The following is a 9,376-nucleotide window of genomic DNA, read 5'->3' on the forward strand; positions in this document are numbered from 1 at the left end:
AAAAGCTCCTTAACAGCACTCCTAGTGGTGAAACTATTCAATCTTTTGTCTTTCTGACATGGCATATTTATTTATGCCTATGTAACTGTAAGAGGAATTTTTTGTGTGGAGTCCTTCATCTCTTTAAACATACACTGTGTCTGATTGTTGTAAGTTAGTCTTGGAAAAAGACAAGCTGCACTCTTTCTTCGGAAAATTTAATACAAAAAGTGGTCATGACAAAAACCAACAGATGGGTATTATTGGTGAACCATTTGTGTAGGAATGTCTACCCATGGAAGTATCACCATGGTCTATACCAACTTTATACAACCATATAAAACAGCATAATGGAGTTTGTGTCTGTAGTGATATCAATTCTGCAGCTTTTGACGAGGACATGTATGTATACTATAGGTATAAATTCACTCCATTGGGAAACCATATTGCTGAGATGTAGATATTAGCTGCACCTCCATTTTGAAACCATACCCCTCGACTATGTCCTGGAAAAACCTCAACTGTGAGTTGTTGGCCGATATTTATGTTGCTTGTGTGTAGTATAAAAACATCAGAATACCACAGACTGATACTTTGTTATGAGTACTCATTATCAGTGCCCACAATGACAAATCTGTCAGTCTATACTACCCACAACTATAATTTATAGTCTTGTGGGAACCTTACTCTGGAAGCAGGACTATAGTATTAGAATATAGGGCTAGGGTCACATTTGTATCATTTTCACTGTGTATATACAGTGTGAGTCATGTGCTTGCCTGAGGTATAATGGACATGGCCTCAAATAAACAATAGTCCATCATATAGCACTATAGATTTCCTGTGTGCTTATTGTATTCACTGTTTACACTTTAATGACTCACTAAAGTAACAGCCAGTCTGTCAGGTTGTACTTGTACACATTAGGGGGTGCCACATTCTAACCATAGGTTGTGTGCCTGTACACAATGAAATGAACCAAAATGTGTTCATACCTATGCAATACAACTATGTATGATATGTACCTGAGCAAACTATGTGTCGAGGCACTGCATGTGATGCATTTGAAATATCTATTCACTGTGATACAGCTTTTGGTTTTGTGTTGTTTTTCACCTTAAAAGTACAAGCTATCACATTCATAGTGCCATCAGTGATAGAGGGACTGTATAGCTACCACTCGTTTTCATAAAAACATGGATCTATTATCTATAAAAGAGCCATGATAAAACCTAGTGGTCTGAGATAAAAACCATGGAGGTATACCCCTTATACCTCCATGATAAAACTATGGTACACAATAAATTCCTGATAATCTGAATTATATCCCATAAAGGTACTATGATAAAATCTCCACAGACTTACAGTCAGTGAAAATACAGACCTTTACTAGTATGGTAGCACTACATATGCAAGATGCCTTCTCAGTAAAGGTTGGGATTATATACAACTCAGCTTGAAAGATAAAATGTTGACTATGATCATTCATGAGGATAGAAAATTACCCTGTAATACTGACATTTCACCTTCCATTACCATGTCTGTTACAATATTGATTAATGTTTAGTACTGGCATGGCAGTGAACATATATTGATGTCAGATACCTATCCCAAGTTTCCACTTGCATGATCTATGTTTTGATAGTGACAGCCCCCCTGGTGAGCCTTTTAAGATCTCTTTTGTTATGGTGTGAAAACTAATAGCTTTATATTGGGTGATGTAATAATGCAACCCTTTGTGTGTGATCATTCAGTTCACTGCCATCACATGTGATGGATTATATTCAAAGGAATTGTAACAGTTACAGTTTATGCATTACATGTTGGAACCCTGACTCCAGAGGTGTGCACTGATAGCTGTGTGTGTGTGTGGCAGTGTTTGCAAGAAGGAAACTTGGCTGTGGTTCTAAAAAAATTCCTGACTCCTTAGACCATGGTGGTCTGAGCTTTATCAGGTCAAGGGCAGCATTGTTTTGGAAAGAACTGTGCAAACATGGATTGTAGCTACCAGGAGGAACTCTTTGATGATTTAGACTTGTATTACTTTCGCCAAATGGCCATAAGTACTCAGGTAGAGTAACACTCTGTACCAGTATCTTTCTCTCTCTTTTTTGCAGTATATTGTTCACTCTTTTTTTTTCATGTGATCAACTAGTACAAGTGTTCGAGGTAAAACTCAAACCTGCCCACTGAATGAACATGTGTCAACATTTGTTACCATGCTCCATTTCTCTTTATCATAGATTCTACCATGCATGCATGCGTGCATCAATAACTTTCTATTTCAATGCATCTCACTTTCACATATCAGTTTATTTTGGCACCAATGTCACCAATGCTTGACATAAATACTGTGTTGGTTCAGTACTCATTGTGACATTTCTAGTTTATGTATTACAACACTTTTTTCATTTTATACGTACTTTGTTTGATTATGTTTTTGGATGATATAGTCAGTTGACCAATATTGGTATAGTCTGCTGAAATTGTACCATTTTCTTTCTGTTAATAGCATAACTATTTCAATGATATTTATAAAAAAAACAAAACAGGTTTCACTGTAATACTCTACTACTGTGTTGGTATAGGTCATACAACGTGACCTTTTCGAGTTCAATTATTGACAATTTGATGTCTGTAAGTTTACTAATACATTGTACAATACATTACAATACAATACAATACAATATAATAAAACTTTATTTAATCCTTCACAGGAAATTACACATAGATATGTTAAATTACGTCTTCTAAAACCAAAGTGTTCCAAAAATAAATCATAGACCCTCCACGTGGGTGGAGGGTCTATGAATAAATGTATGAAATACATTTGTATGTATGGTGCAAGCAGACTTTGTTTCTGTTCATTGTGACCTTTTGGACTTCCATAAGTTCTGAATGTTTGACATTGTCAGCTTTATCATGTAGGTACCTTTGTTTTATCATGAATGGTTTATACCACCATAAACAAAGTTCATAGATACTTCCTATGAGCATGTTGTTATTGCCAGGAAGTAGGCAAGACTGTTCAAATTTCAGTGCCAAAATAGCTTACTTCAAGAGAGTGTGTGTAGTTTGGCTCATTGCTGTTTATCTGTAACATTGTGTACACCACAATAAATCAACATGAAATAATGGAATCACATTTATTGGTAAATTCTGATTAATTACAGGCAATAAAAGTGTACTTATCTAATTAGCTTTTATTTAATTAATTAGCTTTTATCCATCTGTGATTTACATTTTAAACCAGTCCTAGTATTGTAATATTTGTTGTAATGTTATGTTTGTCTCAGCATTGTATCTTTTTAGCATCATGTGTGTTTTGAATCGTTTGATGTGTTACATCAATTTTATCTTTTGCTTTTACTTTTCTCTTGCATTTGCTTTGCTACATTATATTCAATTGTTGTTTTCTTTCCAATCTTTAGTTTTCAAATTTGTTCGCCGCTTTTTATGAGTGCACGTGGAAAGCCAATTTCCAAAGTATTTTTATGCAAATGGCAATAAAGTTATATTATTGTTGTTATTAGGTATGAATCAATATATAAAGTTAAAAAAGGAATCTGGTTTGTACACTAGTCAATAGCTTTCTCTGCCAATATAAAGGGGAGGCAAAGTGTGAAAAAGTAGTGTTTCTGCTAAAAGTTTTGAGTGCCAAAATAAATATTTTCACACTCAGTTACAAAAACTATGAGTTGGGCAAAACAGGATGAATGTATGTCAGTCAATTTGTATGTGTTGTTTGTTGTATTAATTGTGAAGGCTCAATATTTGATCTCTGTCCTATACAGGGTTAGAAAATAGTAGTCCTTCTTAGAAAATATAGTCTTTGTATCTATAAACCTTGATTCAAAATATGACCAGTAATTTTTTTTTACCTCAAAAGGGTCAAAATAAAATTAATAAAAATAAGAGTTTTGATGACATTTCAATCTAGACACTCAGTTCACAAATTGGATCTGATAATGTGAAATTCTGACATGTTGAAATGGGTTTATTAAAAAAAATAGTAAAAGGACATTTACACAGACGTACAAATTTTAAATCTAATGCAAATGATTGACATATAAATTCTGAAAAAAGGTCCAAAGGTCCAATGTACTCAGGAATGCTCAGCTAACTTCCGGCAACTAAGATATAATAATGACTTTTGTCCTAAGGCTGCCTAAAGGCATTAAATTGAAATGTTACCCTTTTCCCCCAAGAGCCAGTATTTCATTATTCCTCATGTGAAAATGCTCTTCACTGGGTTATGTTTATTTTCTTATCCTTTCAGTGCAGTTGAAATGTATGCAGTCGGTGTCTTAGTACTGAAATTTGTTTCCAATCAATTAACTTGGTGTAGAATTAGTATATTAGAAATAGTCAATACTGAGTACAATAACACTTGTGTTTTCAGTGATTTCAATTTCAAATAAATGTAATTGGACAAATTCAATTTCCAAAAGGCTAATTAAATGAAAGTACCTGGTGTAATGCAATATATGTAGCTCTGGCCTTTGACCTGTAGGAAAAGTACAAATCGCGTTGTTCATTTCCTGTGTGTTCAATCCAATCAAAGCTAACCTATATAAATGTACCCTTTGCACTAGTAGATTTGTACTAACATCATCTCCGTGGATCCACGCATGCTTAATATAGATTTATCAGTTTTGTATTCAAACCTAGAATTAGATTATGATGTCGCACATTGAGGGTTCAAACCCAAAATGCAAATTGTAGATATGTCAAGTCCATCGTGAAATCTGTCCCTTTGTGATTGGCTGATCATGTCTACTTATAATGATGCTACTGACAGCATTTAACACAGACACAGTGGGTTGTAGTAAGACTTTGTGCCTGTTTTGTGGCCAATGCTTCATTGCAGTCAAATATTGAAAGAATTAGTCTAAGCTCTTTGGGATTATTTAGACAAATGTAGTTGTGATAATAGTACCTTACATGTATTTCAGGTGTTTGAAAGGATAATAATCTTTCTGGTAGAGTTAGTTTGGGTAACCAATACCGAGGTTATTTGTGATTACAAGTAATAGTAATACATGCATCAGTCATGTTTTTTAACAGAATGATACCACATTTCCCACAGTGCATCATTCAAGATGGTAGTCTTTGCAAATTTCATATAATATGTATTTTTTTTTAAATATAGAAAACTGGTTAATTAATTAAGAAAGCGTCCTGCTACTTCCATTATTATTATGATTGATGCTTTATTGAGTTTGACACTATGACACGCATTCGGTCAGAAATGCAATATATGACGAAAGAAATTAGCAAAATGACTGCTCTGTAATCTCATTATTAGTCGAATGTAATTTTTAGTATACAGTAGGTTTGTAACAAACTTGTTATTTTTTTTACTCATTCCAACGAACACTGTGCGTATACAAGTGTGTTTCGTACCCAATTTGAATCAATAACTCAAGTTGTCACAGCTTACAATACATGTACATGTAATTTCATAAGATGAAATATATGCTCAAACTCAGAGGTCAAAATAATATTAGTAATTGAAATTTCTATAACATTCATAAAAAAATAAAGCCTGAAGGAAATACACATACTAAATTGTTAATAGCTATCCATAAAATGTTCATTAGCCCCAATGAGCATCGCCTGGAGGGGGCTATTATATTGGGTTCCATCCGTGCATCTGTCTGTCCGTCGGTGTGTTCACCCTCATATTTCTGCCATGCATCAGCTGTTTTCAACAAAACCTGGCACAAAGGTAACATGCTGTACATATATCTGAGACAGTATGTACGCCATGTTTTGCGACCAAATCAAATATGACCGAATGCCAGCCATATTTTTGTTGTTTGTGTATTTACCATCTATCTATGCCATGCGCCAACTTATTTCAACCAAACATGGCACAAAGATAACATGCTATGTGAGACTTATATGTATGCACATCACTTTGTTTTGCAACTGAATAAACTATGGCTGAATGGAGGCCATATTTGTTGTTAAATTTCATAATATACAACATAACTTTGTAGGTATAATACATGTATGTAGTGACTCCATTCAAGTGCTCAAACTCATTATCAAAGACGAGCTTCCTTTTAAAACCTTGACTTTTGACCTTAAAAGTAGTTCTTCAAAGTTCAATGTCAAATAGCCAAAATTTTGTTATTCTCATAGCTGATGATATTTTAATCATGACTTGGGTTTGACCATGTGAGGCATACTAGTATGCAGGTCTCTTAATTTTGTGAGCTTGAACTGTATAGCAAAATGAACACCGTATTTGTGATAAAAAACATATTTTGCCTGTTATCTCTGAACATTTGATACAAGTACATATAGATACCATTCAAGTGTCTACCCTCAAATTATCAATGATGAGCTTTCAAATGAGACCATGACCATAATTTGTAAGTCACGTTTGACCATGACAAACATTTTCAAGGTGAAGAGAGAAAGGCTTACATTCTAGCTATTAAGATATTTAAGAGTTAAAAAAGCCACACATTATTGCTAATTATATTATAGCATTACCAATTCCAGTGAATTTTGTGACGTCATCGCTGTACATTATTACTGATAATGTACTCCATTATTGGGCATCGCGGCCCCGGAACGAGCATAACAATACAAGCTTATGTCCGTAAGGCAATAAAGGTGTGGGTATTTAAGAACAGGGAAATTATGGGGTAAACACCATAAGAATTTATTTTAAAAGATTGAAATTAAAATAAAACAAATTTGTGTCCACAGCAGTTCATTGAAGTGTATATGTATGTGTACGTGTACGTACGCGTGTCGCTATGATTAGTATTCAGCTTCCGGGCCGAACGTGGCAGACGATGTTCAGCGCTGTGTATATTATACGTTGTTTTGTGTTTCTCGGTCCACAAATTCACTGGAATTGGCAAACCTATAAAATAATAACAATAATGTACGCCCTCCCAGTCCATAATGGACTATTTGTCAGTATTTTTTTTTTCAAATGTAACCATTGAATAACAGGACCCAGGTTGAAAACCGAGAATGAGTTAGTATTCAAGGCAAGGATACATGAATTACATGAACATGCATGTAAATTGCCTTTCAAGTTGCTGAACTGACATGCTCTCCCACAACTTTACACATAGGACTTTCAGTGTTTGTGATTACCCATGCATGAAGTGTTGACAGTTAAGATCTCAAATGTCAACAGCCTTTTAACTGATTACCTGTTTACAGACAAGGACAATCTCAGCAATGAAATCAGTTAATGCTGAGAATGAGAATATTGTGATTTGTAAACAGACTATTCAACTGATGTTTAAATGACATAATTTGATGGGTTCTTTTTCAGTTGAAAGGTTATGGATAAAGGTGATTGATATGCCTGGTTGAGTTATCTAGACAGTGACAGTAGACAGTGTTTTTGTAAAGGATGATACATAGGTCAAATCTACCTAAGTTCCCAAAGTGTTTGACTGGGTTTCCCACCCTATTTGTGAGACAAGGTTTGGATATGCAATTGGACCATATCTCCTCCCAGAGTCCTTCCCCACTATCTTAACAGGGTTCCCAAACCATAGTGAAATACTGGTAATGCTGTACCTGTGGAATAGAAGGTTTGCTTCATATGTGATCACATATAGTATGATGTGTACAGCAATAGACAGACCATGGATGTATTACTTTCACCACAGACAAGAATCTATTCTTGTCTGTGCTTTCACTAATACATGTACGACCATGGTCAGACAGTCTCAGACAGTTCCCAAACTTGAGTGTGTATTGGATGGTTGACTTTAGAATATTGTACTATGGTCCAAGCACATTTATTGGTAAATTCTGATTAATTACAGGCAATAAAAGTGTACTTATCTAATTAGCTTTTATTTAATTAATTAGCTTTTATCCATCTGTGATTTACATTTTAAACCAGTCCTAGTATTGTAATATTTGTTGTAATGTTATGTTTGTCTCAGCATTGTATCTTTTTAGCATCATGTGTGTTTTGAATCGTTTGATGTGTTACATCAATTTTATCTTTTGCTTTTACTTTTCTCTTGCATTTGCTTTGCTACATTATATTCAATTGTTGTTTTCTTTCCAATCTTTAGTTTTCAAATTTGTTCGCCGCTTTTTATGAGTGCACGTGGAAAGCCAATTTCCAAAGTATTTTTATGCAAATGGCAATAAAGTTATATTATTGTTGTTATTAGGTATGAATCAATATATAAAGTTAAAAAAGGAATCTGGTTTGTACACTAGTCAATAGCTTTCTCTGCCAATATAAAGGGGAGGCAAAGTGTGAAAAAGTAGTGTTTCTGCTAAAAGTTTTGAGTGCCAAAATAAATATTTTCACACTCAGTTACAAAAACTATGAGTTGGGCAAAACAGGATGAATGTATGTCAGTCAATTTGTATGTGTTGTTTGTTGTATTAATTGTGAAGGCTCAATATTTGATCTCTGTCCTATACAGGGTTAGAAAATAGTAGTCCTTCTTAGAAAATATAGTCTTTGTATCTATAAACCTTGATTCAAAATATGACCAGTAATTTTTTTTTACCTCAAAAGGGTCAAAATAAAATTAATAAAAATAAGAGTTTTGATGACATTTCAATCTAGACACTCAGTTCACAAATTGGATCTGATAATGTGAAATTCTGACATGTTGAAATGGGTTTATTAAAAAAAATAGTAAAAGGACATTTACACAGACGTACAAATTTTAAATCTAATGCAAATGATTGACATATAAATTCTGAAAAAAGGTCCAAAGGTCCAATGTACTCAGGAATGCTCAGCTAACTTCCGGCAACTAAGATATAATAATGACTTTTGTCCTAAGGCTGCCTAAAGGCATTAAATTGAAATGTTACCCTTTTCCCCCAAGAGCCAGTATTTCATTATTCCTCATGTGAAAATGCTCTTCACTGGGTTATGTTTATTTTCTTATCCTTTCAGTGCAGTTGAAATGTATGCAGTCGGTGTCTTAGTACTGAAATTTGTTTCCAATCAATTAACTTGGTGTAGAATTAGTATATTAGAAATAGTCAATACTGAGTACAATAACACTTGTGTTTTCAGTGATTTCAATTTCAAATAAATGTAATTGGACAAATTCAATTTCCAAAAGGCTAATTAAATGAAAGTACCTGGTGTAATGCAATATATGTAGCTCTGGCCTTTGACCTGTAGGAAAAGTACAAATCGCGTTGTTCATTTCCTGTGTGTTCAATCCAATCAAAGCTAACCTATATAAATGTACCCTTTGCACTAGTAGATTTGTACTAACATCATCTCCGTGGATCCACGCATGCTTAATATAGATTTATCAGTTTTGTATTCAAACCTAGAATTAGATTATGATGTCGCACATTGAGGGTTCAAACCCAAAATGCAAATTGTAGATATGTCAAGTCCATCGTGAAATCTGTCCCTTTG

The sequence above is a fragment of the Glandiceps talaboti genome, chromosome 15, assembly GCF_964340395.1.
Source record: "Glandiceps talaboti chromosome 15, keGlaTala1.1, whole genome shotgun sequence".
NCBI lineage: Eukaryota > Metazoa > Hemichordata > Enteropneusta > Spengelidae > Glandiceps > Glandiceps talaboti.